Below are 15,345 nucleotides of genomic sequence, written 5' to 3' on the forward strand. Positions count from 1 at the left end.
TCTCGCCGCAGCCCGGGGGCGGGGAGAGCCCCGCGAGTCCCCGCCAGCGGTTCCCACTGGCCAGAAGGTCTCCCGGGGGCGGGACCCAGAGGAATCGAAGGCGCCTATTGGTGGAGGCGGTCATTCGTCAAGGCCGAAGGCGGAAACGGCTTATGGAGTCGGGGGAGGGAGAGAAAGTGGGAGCACGTGACGGCGTCTGAGCCAGTGAGCAAGTCGCCGTCTGGCGCGTGGCTTTGCGGGAGACGCCATCTTGAGATTGGGTACGTGGCGAGTCAGGCGGAGGGAAGCGTGCTTAGCCCAGGCTACCGCCATCTTACAAGTGGGCAGGACCCGCCCGCCTGGGCCATGAGGGCAAAGGGAGTCGCGTCGCCATCTTGGAGTCGGGCAGGAAACCCGCAGGGCTCCATGTTGCTTGTGGGCACATGGCCAAAAAGTCCGATTCAAACTGAGCGTTCACGTCTGGGTGATCGCGCGGGGAGGGAAAGGCCGCGTCGCGTCCCGGACTCGCCAGGGCTGTTTCTACAGTGGCCACAGAGACTGGGGACGCGCTATGATTCAGGGTCACCCCCGACCGTCCTTTGTTCGCCCGGAACAGCGAATCCCGACTGCGGGGATAGGGAAACTGAGTCCCGGGCCCCGCACAGTCCGCGGCCGCCCGCCTACAGCTGGGGAAACTGAGGCCTGACCTTGAACAGTGGGCGGCCGCCCGCCTACAGCTGGGAAAACTGAGGCCTGCAGTCCGCCGCCAACGGCCTAAAGCTGGGGAAACTGAGGTCCGGGCCACACACAGTCGACGGCCGCCCCACCTACAGCTGGGGAAACTGAGGCCCAGGCCCTGTACAGTCCGAGGCTGCCCGCCTACAGCTAGGGAAACCGAGGCCCAGACCACACACAGTCCACGGCCGCCCACTTACAGCTGGGGAAACTGAGGCCCAAGCCCCGTACAGTGCACAGCCCACCGACCTACAACTGAGGAAACTGTGGCCTGGACCTTGTATAGTTCGAGGCTGCCACCCTACGGCTGGGGAAACAGGGCCGGGCCCAGCAGGGCCACCAGGAGGTTCCCTGCCTCAGGGGCCACCATCCCAGCATCAGAAAACACCCCAAAGTATATGTTCCCGGGAGCGCTGATCGCATGAAGAGTCGGACAGAGCTGTAGGGATGCCTGTCAGGGAGGCCAGGTCAGCAGCTTGGGAGCCACCCTAGGGTGAGGGGACGACCCCAGCCCTCCACACCTGGCACCCAAACGAGGCTGTGGTTGGAAGCCTCAGATGGTGGGCATCTGACTGGCGCAGTTCCCAGCCCGGAGTCCACGCTGCTCCCTAAATAGACTTAGCAGGATTTCGTCCATACTGAAAAGGGGGTTTTTCATTGGCAGCAACCTACGGAGGGAGAAGACACGACAATTCTCCTTTCCCCAAATCCAAACGAGCCCAGCGCCCTGCCCCTCCAGCGTGTTCCAGGCCGGGGCCTGGCGTGGGCCCAGGAGACTTGGAGCCCCGCCGGGCGTCCGGAGCCAGAGGATTCCAGCCGGGATTAGGGTTGGCCCCCGAGCTCCGTGGCGAGGTCCTTTGGCCTGAACCAGCCGGTCAACGGAGACTCACCAAGAGCCGTCTGCAGCCCACCTGGGAGAAGCCCAGCGTGTTACTGTGGATTTGCTCCCCTGGAGACCCCCATCCTCACACCACCAGAGCAAGCCGGTGCTCTCTGTTCTTGGGGTGCCTGGGATGGGCCCCACCTGAGCGCAGACAGGCAGGGGCCGGGGGTCTGAGTGGCAGCTGGCAGTGGTAGAGACCAGCAGGTTCCAAGCCCCGGTCTAACCCATGGGAATTGTGTTAAAACCCACTTGCGACCCACCAGGGCTCCTGTCTTGCTCCAAGTATAAGCCCAAGGCCACCCCTTACCCAGCAAGCCCCACATCCCCAGCCACCCGTCCAGTTCCTTTTCTTATTTTTATTTTTTTTAAGACAGTGTCTGGCCGGGCTTGGTAGCTCACACCTGTAATCCCAGCACTCTGGGAGGCCAAGGCGGGTGGATGACATCTGAGGCCGGAGTTTAAGACCGGTCTGACCAACATGGAGAAACGTTGTCTCTACTAAAAATACAAAAATTAGCCGGCCATGGTGGTGCGTTCCTGTAATCCCCGCTACTCGGGAGGCTGAGGTAGGAGAATCAATTGAACACGGGAGGTGGAGGTTGCCGTGAGCTGAGATCGCGCCATTGCACCCCAGCCTGGGCAACAAGAGTGAAACTCCATCTCTAAAACACAAAAATGAGAACAAACGCCTGTCATCCCAGCACTTTGGGAGGCCAAGGCAGGCGGATCACGAGGTCAAGAGACTGAGACCAGCCTGGCCAACATGGTGAAAGCCCGTTTCTACTAAAAATACAAAAATTAGCCGGGGATGGTGGTTCGCACCTGTAATCCCAGCTGCTGGGGAGACTGAGGCAGGAGAATTACTTGAACGCGGGAGGCGGAGGCTGCAGTGAGCCTAGATTACGCCACTGCACTCCAGCCTGGGCAACAGAGTGACACTCTGTCTTAAAAGACAGGTAAAAATAAAAAAGAGAGTGTATGTCCCAGAATTTAGGGTCTACCTGCCTACTCCAGGATGGTCTCATGTCAAGACACTTAATGGTACCTTCAAAGACTGTTTTTCCAAATGAAGCCATGTTCATGCGCGTTGCGGGGTTTAGGATGTGGATGTCTTTCTTGGGGGCCGCCCCTCAGCCCCACCCACCACCTGAAGCTTAGAGGGAGATAGCAGGTACAAGCAGGCCCTTTGTTTTTGAAATGGCAGCCTGGTCCCAGGAACCCCCCCCCCACCGTCCCCGCCCCAGCCAGGTCACCTGAAACCAGTGTCCTTCCCGAGCTGGCCTGCCAGTAACCATGGCTGAGGGCCCAGCGATTGACAGGTCAGCCGTCATATCCAGAATGCCAGCGCGGGAAGACGCCCAGGGGCTCCCGTGGGCACCTGACTGATTCAGCGAGCCAAGGGCCCAGCCTCTGTCTTTTCTCCTCTCCTGTCTCCCATCCCAGCCCGCAGGCCAGCTGCCTCCTTCATGAATGATTCAGGGTGAGCAGCCGGGAGCAGGCTCACCTTGCCTTTGTGTGAGGATCACATTGGTTCGCTGGTTGCCATTTTGAAAATGATCCTCTGAGGCTGGCAGGAGAAACGGGGGGTGGAGTGAGGACATCTGAGGCCCTCAGAGCCACCAAATCTCATGCAGAGGGCCTGCCGGGGCCTTAGACACCTTTCAGTTCTGATGGGGGAGGGAAGGGCCGTGCCTCAGTTTACTCCTTCGTCAACATGAGTGGCAGAGCCAGGCCAGTCCCTCCTCCCCGTGGGCAGTTCCATGGATTTCTTTTTTCTTTTCTTTTTTTTTTTGCGGGGGGATGGAATCTCGCTCTGCTGCCCCGGCTGGAATGCAATGGTGCCATCTCAGCTCACTGCAACCTCCACCTCCTGGGTTCAAGTGATTCTCCTGCCTCAGCCTCCCAAGTAGCTGGGATTACAGGCATGCGCCACCACACCCGGCTAATTTTTGTATTTTTAGTAGAGACGGGGTTTCTCCATGTTGGCCAGGCTGGTCTCGAACTCCTGGCCTCAGGTGATCCTCCCGCCTCGGCCTCCCAAACTGCTGGGATGACAGGCCTGTGCCCCGATGGCCAGCACCGGTTTATTACCTTAATTACAAAAGTGAGGGCTCAGGGATCCAGGGCACAGCCTCGGACCGGTCTCCTGGCTGGTATCCCAGCCTCTCCGGCCCATTTCCTGGATTTCTGTCGGACGGAGCTTGGAGTGGGGGCTCAGTGAGGCCACCCCAAGCCCTGACGGCCGGGACTCACAGACAGGAATCCATTGCTTTTCCCTGGCCTCACTGTATTCCATGCAGAACCACTTCCGTCCCGTGCTCTCTGCCCTGGGAACCAACTGTGGCTCAAGGCCAGTCCCACCCCTCCAAGCTGGGATAGTGGGTTGGTATAGGAAGTAGCGATCCTAAGGGGAATGGGGGCTTTATTTATTTTTTTGAGGCAGGGTCTCACACTGCCGCCCAGGCTGGAGTGCCGTGGCACAATTTCGGTACCATTGCCCCAACCTCCCCGGCTCAGGTGATCCTGCCGCCTCGGCCTCTCGGTAGCTGGGGCTATAGGCAAGTAGTTGCACCGCGCCTGGCTCATTTTTTTAAACTTTTCTGTAGACACAGAATCTCACCATGTTACCCAGGCTGGTCTCAAACTCCTGGGCTCAAGGGATCTCCCGCCTCCGCTGCCCATAGTGCTGGGATTACAGGCATGAGCTGCCACACCCGGCCTGAGGGCTCCTTAAACGGGCCCCTCCACCCCTTTCTCCCCCACCCCCTCCAGTCTCTGTTCATCCCCCACCCCAAGAAGGACCCCTGCCTCTGAATTATCAGGGTCACTTCTCAAGTGTCTTCTCATCCCAGGACACCTCCCTATGCCCAGACCTCAGGGAGACCAGCCTCTCCCCACCCCCACCCCCAGCCCTCAGGCCAACAGGAAAAGGCCACAGCCATTATCTGCCCAGACCCACCCTTCCCCACCCCATCCGCCTCTCCCCCAGGCCTGGCACCCAGCCTTTCTGTGCTCCCCTCCCCAGCCTGACCCCCGCCCCACTCACCCCGGGGGGAGTTCAGCTAGACCTGGGCCCCTCCTTCAAGGTTTTCCTGTTTTAACCCTTTAATCCCGTGCCTAGGAAATATTTTCTTCTCCTTTTCCCAGGGAAACCCACCTCCACAGAGGTGGAATGAGGTGCCTGAGGCCTCTAAGCCTGTAAGACGGCCCGTGGGTCTGAACTCAGGCAGGGGACTTGCTGGGAACTTCCAAAGAGGGTGCCGAGGCGTGTGGATCACTGAGGTCAGGAATTCAAGATCAGCCTGGTCAATGCGGTGAAACCCCGTCTCCCACTAAAAATACAAAACTTAGCCGGGCATGGTGGCGGGTGCCTGTAATCTCAGCTCCTCGGGAGACCGAGGTAGGAGAATCGCTTGAACCTGGGAGGCAGAGGTTGCAGTGAGCCGAGATCGCACCACTGCACTCCAGCCTGGGTGATGGAGCGAGACTCTGTGGGAAAAAAAGGTGGGGAGGCTTGGGGATGTGCCAGCAGTGGGGGCTGTTCCTCAGGACACCCCGGCAATTCCCCTCCTGTGCAGACACCTGGGAGAAGGGGAAACACACGTCCACACAGAAACGCGTACCTGAACGTTCATCACAGTATTATTCATGGAGGCCAAACGTGGAAACAGCCCAAATTCCCGTCAGTGAAAGAAAAGACCAACACAGCCCAGGCCGTCCACGGCGGAACACAACAGGCTCTGACCCCAGCCACAGCTCGATGCTCCGTGAGAGACGCCGGACGCAGAAGGCCACACGGTGTGGTCCCATTTATTTTACTTTATTTTTCTGAGAAGGAGTTTTGCTCTTGCTGCCCAGGCTGGAGTGCAGTGGCGTGATCTCAGCTCACTGCAACCACCGTCCCCCACCCCCCCGAGTTCGATCAGTTCTGCCTCAGCCTCCCGAGGAGCTGAGATTGCAGGCACCCGCCACCTCGCCCCCCTAATTTTTGTATTTTCTTTTTTTTTTTGAGACGGAGTCTTGCTCTGTCGCCCAGGCTGGAGTGCAGTGGCCAGATCTCGGCTCACTGCAAGCTCCGCCTCCCGGGTTCAAGCGATTCTCCTGCCTCAGCCTCCCGAGTAGCTGGGATTACAGGTGTCCGCCACCACGCCTGGCTAATTTTTGTCTCAGAAAGAAAAAAAAGGAAAGGATGGGGCCCAGTGTGCAGTGGTTCATGCCTGTAATCCCGTCACATTGGGAGGCCGAGGCAGGATTGCTTGAAGGCCAGGACTTTGAAACCACCCTGGGCAACATGGCAAAACCCCGTCTCTACAAAAAAAGTCAAAGAATTAGCTGGGCATGGTGGTGCACGCCTGTGGTCTCAGCTACTCGGGAGGCTGAGGCCGTAGGCTCACCAGCACCCAGGAGATGGAGGCTGCAGTGAACCGCCACTGCACTCCAGCCTGGGCAACAGGGCAAAATCCAGTCTCTAAAACAACAAAATAAGCAAATAAACAAATAAGGAGGCCGGGCGCGGTGGCTCAAGCCTGTAATCCCAGCACTTTGGGAGGCCGAGACGGGCGGATCACGAGGTCAGGAGATCAAGACCATCCTGGCTAACACGGTGAAACCCCGTCTCTACTAAAAAATACAAAAAAAAAAAAAACTAGTCGGGCGAGGTGGCGGGCGCCTGTAGTCCCAGCTACTCGGGAGGCTGAGGCAGGAGAATGGCGTGAACCCGTGAGGCGGAGCTTGCAGTGAGCTGAGATCCGGCCACTGCACTCCAGCCTGGGCGACAGAGCGAGACTCTGTCTCAAAAAAAAAAACAAAAAACAAAAAACAAATAAGGAGCGGGGGGCAGGGGGCTTTCTGTCAAGCGGCCACCCGCAGCAGCCTGTGGTTCGGAGGGACACGCACGGCCTACTAGGTCCCTGCTCTTGCTGGCGATGAGCTGTGTGGGAAGCCGGGGTTGCTAACGACGGACATGAAACAGGTACCGGACAGGGCGCCGCCGGGAGCTGCAGCCAGCCCTGCAGGAAACAGCCGCAGCCAGCGAGAAAGGCAGGAAGGGCCCGGGAGGGTCAGGAAGGCCTCGCTGAGGAGGCAGAATTTGATCTGAGGGGGAAGGGCCGGCCCCTCGGGAACCAGGGCTGCAGAGGAGGCGGCCACAAAGGCCAACTCCCCGGCGTGGGGCGAACTGAGTTCCCTCCAAAATCTGTCTTTACGCTAACCCCAGGCACCTAGAAATGGGAGCTCATGTGAAAATAGGGTTTCTGCAGATGTCATTAGTGAGGATGAGATCATTAGGGTGGGTACCACCGCAGCGACAGGCAACTTCAGGAGACAAGGGAAACGTGGACACAGATGCAGAGGAGACGGCTGTGGGGTGGCAGAGGCAGAACTGGGAGGGGATTGGCCGCACGTCCAGCAGGGTTAGAGGTGGCCATCAGCACCAGGAGCGGGAAGAGGCCGGGAGGGTCCTCGCCTGGAGCCTCACACACCTTCACTTCAGACTTCCGGCCTCCAGAGACGAGAGTATATTTGTGGTGTTTGAAGCCGCGTGGCCTGCGTACCCGGTCCCGTCAGGCCCCGGAAGCCCATTCATCCTGCGGGGACTGAGGCTGGCCAGGCGTGCTGGGGCCTCGCGTGGTGATGAGGACGGGAGACAGACCTGGGCCGGAGCGCTGGCCCCCCTCCATGGCCTTGCAAAATTTATTAAAAGGAAGATGTCTTGATACGGAGAGGGAACGTGAGCCGGGCTGTCAGTGATCCAGCGGCCATCTGTTCACCAGCCCGACCACGGGGTCAGCGGCCAAACCCGCAGAGCGGGGAGGGCGGCGGGGGCGGAGGGGGGCCCACAGACGGGATGGCAGGCCCCGCTCCATGCTCCCCCGGGAGTGGAGACCCCAGCTCTGCAGGCTGCCGCGCCCAGGGCTTGTTCTGGGGAACCCTGTGTCTGCAGCATCCTCCAGACCTCGGCGTTTTATCCATGGCAGGTGGAAGGTCTGCTCTTTGTAAAAAAAAAAAGTAAAGTCAGGCCAGGCACGACGGCTCACACCTGTGATCCCAGCACATTGGGTGGCCAAGGCGGGTGGATCCCCTGAGGTCAGGCGTTCGAGACTAGCCTGGCCAACCTGGCGAAACCCTGTCTCTACTACAAATAGAAAAATTAGCCGGGCGTGATGGCAGGTGCCTGTAATCCCAGCTACTCGGGAGGCCGAGGCGGGAGAATCGCTCGAGCCCAGGAGGCGGAGGTTGCAGTGAGCCAGGATCGCACTAATGCAGTCCAGCCTGGACAACAGAGTGAGACTCGGTATCAAATAAATAAGTAAAAGCAAAAACACACAAATAAAAATCTGGCAGTGCCCCTGACATTCTGCTTCCCCAGAGATCAGGACTCCATTGTGAGGGGATGTGGGATCCGGATAGGAAGCTAATTTTGGAGGGAACCAGGCCTAGAAGGAAAACAGCCCCAGGCGGGCCCAGGATGAAGGAGGAGCAGACACCCGCCAGGTCGCAGCTGCCCCGGGCTTCATAACAGGGAACCCAGGACACCAAAGCCGGAGCTCCCGGAGGTGACTGCTCAGGCATCAATAGTTGATAGCAGGACAGGACACTTGATCTCAGGTCACCCACAGTCGGCTCGGGTGGCCTGGGGCTGGGCCTTGGGGCTGGGGTGGAGGCTGCATCACAGGTACCAGTTTGTTCTGGTTTTGATGGGCCTACGGGCCGTGGAGGCTCAGGTGCTTGTCCAAGGAGGGCTTCGGGGCTGGGCGCCGTGGCTCCCACCTGTGATCCCAACACTTTGGCAGGCTGAGGTGGGCGGATGGTTTGAGTCCAGGAGATTCAGACCAGCCTGGGTGACACAGTGAGACCCCATCTCTATTAAAAATTAAAGGCAGGGCACGGTGGCTCACGCCTGTAATCCCAGCACTTTGGGAGGCCGAGACGGGCGGATCACGAGGTCAGGAGATCGAGACCATCCTGGCTAACACGGTGAAACCCCGTCTCTACTAAAAAATACAAAAGCACTAGCCAGGCGAGGTGGCGGGCGCCTGTGGTCCCAGCTACTCGGGAGGCTGAGGCAGGAGAATGGCGTGAACCCGGGAGGCGGAGCTTGCAGTGAGCCGAGATCCGGCCACTGCACTCCAGCCTGGGCGACAGAGCAAGACTCCGTCTGAAAAAAATAAATAAATAAAAATAAAAAATGAACACTTCCAGGCTGGTCGCAGTGGCTCCCTCCTGTAATCCCAGCACACTGGGAGGCCAACGTGGGCAGATGGCTTGAGTCCAGTTCAGACCAGCCTGAGCAACAGGGTGAAACTCTGTCTCTAAATAAACAGCAAAAGAAAGATAAAATGCAAACAACAACAAGAAAAGAATAAAAAAATAAAGAAACAAAGAATACATAAATAGCAGAAGCGGGAGGATCACCTGAGGTTGGGAGTTCGAGACCAGCCTGGCCAACATGGTGAAACCCCGTCTCTACTAAAAATACAAAAATTAGCCAGGCGTGGTGGTGCCTGTAATGCCGGCTACTCAGGAGGCTGAGACAAGAGAATCCCTTGAACTGGGGAGGCAGAGGTTGCAGTGAGCTGAGATCACACCACTGCACTCCAGCCTCAGTGACAGAGCGAGGTTTCGTCTTCCAGGAAACAAAACAAGACAAAACGTAAACTCATGTATATGTCTACATATTTATTTTGATGTATTTTATTGGGATTATATTTTCTCCTTTATTTTCTTTTTATTCTGAGTTGGCTTAGCTAGGAAACATGCTAATATTCTCTTTTTTTTTTTTTTTTTTTTGAGACGGAGTCTCATCCTGTTGCCCAGGCTGGAGTACAATGGCCTGATCTCAAACTCACTGCAACCTCCGCCTCTCGGGTTCAAGTGATTCTCCTGCTTCAGCCTCCCGAGTAGCTGGGACTACAGGCACACACCGCCATGCCCAGCTCATTTTTGTATTTTTAGTAAAGACGGGGTTTCTCCATGTTGGCCAGGCTGGTCTCGAACTCCTGACCTCGTGATCTGCCCGCCTCGGCCTCCCAAAGCGCTGGGATTACAGGCAAGAGCCACCAGGCCTGGCCCGAAACATGTTTCCAAAATGTTTTACAAGGTAGCAGCCTAGTGTAACTGTCACACATCTGCTACTGTTCATTTCTTAAGTGGTCCTCAAGACTTTTGTATCCATTTTTTCCCTGATATGCTTGAAAACTAATTTCACATTTCCCAGACTTGTGTAGACCAACATTTAAAAATAAGAGTCGGGGCGGGCACGGTGGCTCACGCCTGTAATCCCAGCACTTTGGGAGGCCGAGACGGGCGGATCACAAGGTCAGGAGATCGAGACCATCCTGGCTAACATGGTGAAACCCCGTCTCTACTAAAAAATACAAAAAACTAGCCGGGCGAGGTGGCGGGCGCCTGTAGTCCCAGCTACTCGGGAGGCTGAGGCAGGAGAATGGCGTGAACCCGGGAGGCAGAGTTTGCAGTGAGCTTAGATCGCGCCACTGCACTCCAGCCTGGGTGACAGCGCAAGACTCCGACTCAAAAATAATAATAGGCCGGGCGCAGTGGCTTACGCCTATAATCCCAGCACTTTGGGAGGCTGAGGCAGGCGGATCACAAGGTCAGGAGATCGAGACCATCCTGGCTAACCCAGTGAAACCCCGTCTCTACTAAAAAATACAAAAAGCTAGCTGGGCGAGGTGGCGGGCGCCTGTAGTCTCAGCTCCTCGGGAGGCTGAGGCAGGAGAATGGCGGGAACCCGGGAGGCGGAGCTTGCAGTGAGCCGAGACCTCACCACTGCACTCCAGCCTGGGCGACAGAGCGAGACTCCATCTCAAATAATAATAATAAATAAATAATAAAGTAGAGTTGGCAACAAAGGAGAAACCTAACATCCCCAAACAATCTAGAGGTAACAACCAGAGCCTGACAAACAAGAAGAAACGCCAGGGCCAGGCACTGTGGCTCACGGCTGTAGTACAGCAACCTGGGATGTGGAGGTAGGAGAATCACTTGAGCTCAGGAGTTCAAGTCCAGTACTCCGTCTCAAAAAAAAAAAAAAAAAAAAAAAAAAAAAGAAAAGAACAGTCTGGGCAACGTGGCCAGACCCCATCCTGGATTTTTTTGTTTGTTTTTTAGATGGATTTTCCCTCTGTTGCCCAGGGGCATGATCTCAACTCACTGCAACCTCTGATTCCCGGTTTCAAGCGATTCTCCTGCCTCAGCCTCCCGAGTAGCTGGGATTATGTTCGCGCCACCACGCCCAGCTAATTTTTGTATTTTTAGTAGAGATGGGGATAATCTCGAACTCCTGACCTCAAGTGATCCGCCCACTTCAGCTTCCCAAATTGCTGGGATTACAGGAGTGAGCCACCGGGCCTGCCTGCTAATTTTTTTTTTTTTTTTAATTAGCCAGACGCGCTGGCGTATGCCTGTGGTACCAGCTACTCAGGAGGCTGAGGCAGGAGGATCATGTGAGCCCAGGAGGTCAAGGCTGCAGTGAGATGTGATCTTGCCACTGCACTCCAGCCTGGGTGACAGAGCAGGACCCTGTCTCTACAAAAATAAAAACAGACAGTGGTTCTGGTGCGATGGCTCAGGCCTGTAATCCCACCTACTTGGGAAACTGAGACAGGAGAATCACTTGAACCCGGGAGGCGGAGGTTGTAGTGAGTCAAGATCACACCACTGTCCTCCAGCCTGGGTGACACAGTGAGACTGTCTCTCAAAACACAAACGAACAGGCCGGGTGCGGTGGCTCACGTCTGTAATCCCAGCACTTTGGGAGGCCGAGACGGGCGGATCACGAGGTCAGGAGATCGAGACCATCCTGGTTAACACGGTGAAACCCCGTCTCTACTAAAAATACAAAAAATTAGCTGGGCGTGGTAGCGGCGCCTGTAGTCCCAGCTACTCGGGAGTCTGAGGCAGGAGAATGGTCTGAACCCAGGAGGCGGAACTTACAGTGAGCCGAGATCTGGCCACTGCACTCCAGCCTGGGTGACAGAGCAAGACTCCATCTCAAACAAACAAACAAACAAACCAGCAAACACAGTAAACACATTACAGAGGCTCACGCCTGTAATCCCAGCATTTTGGGAAGCCGAGGCAGGTGGATCACCTGAGGTCAGGAGTTCAAGACCAGCCTGGCCAACATGGTGAAACCCTGTCTCTACTAAAAATACAAAGATCAGCTGGGCATGGTGGTGCACACCTGGAATCCCAGCTACTAAGGAGGCTGAGGCAGGAGAATCACTTGTACCCGGGAGGTGGAGGTTGCAATGAGTGGAGATCGCGCCACTGCACTCCCGCCTGGGTGACAGAGGGAGACTCCGTCTCAAAAAAACAACAGGCCGGGCGCGGTGGCTCAAGCCTGTAATCCCAGCACTTAGGGAGGCCGAGACGGGTGGATCACGAGGTCAGGAGATCGAGACCATCCTGGCTAACACGGTGAAACCCCGTCTCTACTAAAAATACAAAAAAAAAAAACTAGCCGGGCAAGGTGGCGGGCGCCTGTAGTCCCAGCTACTCCGGAGGCTGAGGCAGGAGAATGGCGTGAACCCGGGAGGCGGAGCTTGCAGTGAGCTGAGATCCGGCCACTGCACTCCAGCCCGGGCTACAGAGCAAGACTCCGTCTCAAAAAAAATAAAAATTAAAAAAAAAAAAAAAAAAAAAAAAAAAACAAACAACAACAACAATGAATAAATCAAATTTTAAGAAAGAGAAAAAAACATCCCAGAAGCACAGGGTAATCACATTTCCCTACAGCCAACACCCTTATTTCTTTAAGAAGGCCACACTTACCGGTCACGGTGGCTCATGCCTGTAATCCCAGCGCTTTGGGAGGCCGAGGTGGGCAGATCACGAAGTCAGGAGATCGAGACCATCCTGGCTAACATGGTGAAACCCCGTCTCTACTAAACAAAATACAAAAAATTAGCCGGGCGTGGTGGTGGGCGCCTGTAGTTCCAGCTACTCGAGAGGCTGAGGCAGGAGAATGGCATGAACCCAGGAGGCGGATCTTGCAGTAAGCGAGATCGCGCCACTGCACTCCAGCCCGGGCAACAGAGCGAGACTCCATCTCAAAAAAAGAAAAAGAAGGCCACACTGAGGCCAGCGCGGTGGCTCACGCCTGTAATCCCAGCACTTTGGGAGGCCGAGGCAGGTGGATCACTTGAGGTCAGGAGTTCAAGATCCGCTTGGCCAACAAGGTGAAACGCTAAAAATGCAAACATTAGCTGAGCTTGGTGGCACCTGCCTGTAATCCCAACTACTAGGGAGGCTGAGGGAGGAGAATTGCTTGAACCCAGCAGGTGGAGGTTGCGGTGAGATGAGATCGCGCCACTGCACTCCAGCCTGGGCAACAAGAGCAAAACTGTCCAAAAAAAAAAAAAAAAAAATGTAGCCGGGCGTAGTGGCATATGCCTGTAGCTACTTAGGAGATTGAGGCAGGAGGCTCATTTGGGCCAGCGGGGTCCAGGCTGCAGCAAACTATGATTATGTCACTGCCCTCCATCAGAAAGGGAAGGGAAGGGAAAAGGGAAGGGAAAAGGGAAGGGAAAAGGAAAGGGAAAGAAAGAAAGAAAGAAAAGAAAGAAAGCCACAGTAATCCTCTCCCCACCACCCCAAGCTTCTCCGTCGAGCCAACAGGGTTAAAATTCCCGGGCATCAGCCGGGCGCGGTGGCTCACGCCTGTAATCCCAGCACTTTGGGAGGCCGAGGCGGGCGGATCACGAGGTTAGGAGTTCAAGACCAGCATGACCAACACGGTGAAACCCCTTCTCTACTAAAGAACACAAAAATTAGCCAGGTGTGGTGGCGGCGCCTGTAATCCCAGCTACTCGGGAGGCTGAGGCAGGAGAATCACTTGAACCTGGGAGGCGGAGGTTGCAGTGAACCGAGATCCCGCCACTGCACTCCAGCCTGGGCGACAGACTGAGACTCTGTCTCAAAAAAAAAAAAAAACCCGGGCATCTTCCTAGAGGAAAATTCTAGAATCCGTGGGGCCACCGCAGGCCCCACTGCCTTCCATCACGCCTGGTTTTCTGGGCAGCTTCCTTTTTTTTTTTGCTTGTAATAAAATAGGTCCTAACAATAAAAGCAAACATACCCAGGTGCCCATGTTTATCTCCACGGCACAGCCTCCGGGTTCTGGAATTTTCTTGGTCACTTCCAGATATTGTAGAGAATTCCGGAAGAGCACCGCGGACAGCCCAGGCGCGGCCCGGCCGAGGCTTTAGAAACACGTTTTCTTAAATCACCAGATTCCGCCACCAACCTGCAAAGTTGATGGTTTTTTCTCTCCGTGGAACTCTTGTCTCTGAAACCTTCCGCAGGGTTTCCTGTACCCCCAGAGGCTGAACAATTCAAAGCCTTCAGGACCCCTGCCCAGAGGCCCCCAAATCCCCTTCAGTGAGGGCTGCGGCCGGCAAGGAAGAGAGCTTGACCCTATCACCAAAAGAAATTCAGCTGGGTCCTCCAGAACCAGTGTCTCATTCTCTCCTGTTTTATCTCACAGCCGAGAATGAGGGAATAAAACAGAGAAGGAAATAGAGACGGGAGGGCTGGGGGCAGTTTCCACGGTTTCTCCAAGCAAAGCTCCTGCAGGGTTCTCTGGTTTGCAGGGAGAGGCTGGAGGCGCCTGAACGTGGGTCCTCGGGGGACCTCCGATTTCTCAGCAGGTCCAGGGTGGCCCTGGCGGGAGGAGGACCCCGCCCACATTCCTGAGATTCCTTCTCTCCTTCCCACATTGTTTGTTTGTTGACTTTAAGTTGGACTCTGCCAGGAATTCCTTTTCCTCTTGGCTTTAGTGGTGAGCAGGAAGGACTTAGCGTATCACAGAGTCCCCGCAGCCGAGCTACCGTGCATCCTGGCCTGCTTTCATTTCCCTCCCTTGTCCTGCTCGAGGACCCCCAGGCCAGGCACCCACACCACGGGGGGCTGCGGGACCCTGAGCCTCACTTGTGCCGCCGGCCACCCAACGTCCCCTGCATCTTTCCCGGGGACTCACACGCCACCTCGAGGCCACTCGCTCTCTCTGGATGGATGTCCAGGCCTCCAGCCAGGGCCCAACTCCCTCCCTTCCCTGCTTTGTCTCCAGGGTTGACGGAGGTCGAAAGACCACATTTCTGCCACTTGCAGGGCAGGCTGGGTCCTGATGGACACCGAGGTCTGGACCCAGACGGTGGCCCAGCCTGAACCCTGGACAGCCTGGAACACAGCCACACAACGGCTTCTAGGACAAAACCGTGCTGGGGGTTAAGGTCACCCTCCCAGGCCGCCTGTCTGGAGACCGGCCCCCTCTGTCCACCGAGCCTGCACTTTGCTCTGCAGCCCCGGGTGTGGCTCACAGAGGAACAGCACGGAGGGAGAGACGGACGGGGACGGGGAGTTGTGGCCGTCACAACATCTCACTGCCCCAGCCTTGCTGGACTTGTCCGTAAAGTGGCGATTCGGCTCCCGGTCTGTGGCGACTGTCTGCTCGCCCAGGGGTGGACGCGACTCTCCTGTGAGACGTTGTTTTCCTGAGACAACGCCTGGCGCAATCTCAACCCCCGTTTCCCAGGTTCAAGCGATTCTCCTGCCTCAGCCTCCCGAGTAGCTGGGACTACAGGCGCCCGCCACCACGCCCGGCTAATTTTCTGTATTTTAGTAGGGCTGGGATTTCACCATGTTGCCCATGCTGGCCTCGATCTCCTGGGTCCAGACACTCCGCCCACCTTGGCCTCCCAAAGTACTGGGATTACAGGCATGAGCCT

General features: G+C 56.4%; 1 long non-coding RNA gene across 2 annotated transcripts; it reads right to left on the bottom strand.

The window, feature by feature from the left end:
* Nucleotides 1-5,045: 5,045 nt before the first annotated feature.
* LOC140711937 (uncharacterized) lies at nucleotides 5,046-14,652 on the bottom strand. Of its 2 annotated transcripts, none has more exons than XR_012093287.1 (3): nucleotides 13,698-14,652; nucleotides 12,392-12,501; nucleotides 5,046-8,907 (listed from the first exon to the last, which is right to left on the bottom strand). It is a non-coding gene; the product is annotated as an uncharacterized lncRNA (long non-coding RNA). The 2 variants fall into 2 exon arrangements; XR_012093286.1 differs by having other exon boundaries at nucleotides 12,392-12,504.
* Between the last annotated feature and the right edge of the window lie 693 nt (nucleotides 14,653-15,345).

This window comes from Chlorocebus sabaeus, chromosome 6 (genome assembly GCF_047675955.1).
Source record: "Chlorocebus sabaeus isolate Y175 chromosome 6, mChlSab1.0.hap1, whole genome shotgun sequence".
NCBI lineage: Eukaryota > Metazoa > Chordata > Mammalia > Primates > Cercopithecidae > Chlorocebus > Chlorocebus sabaeus.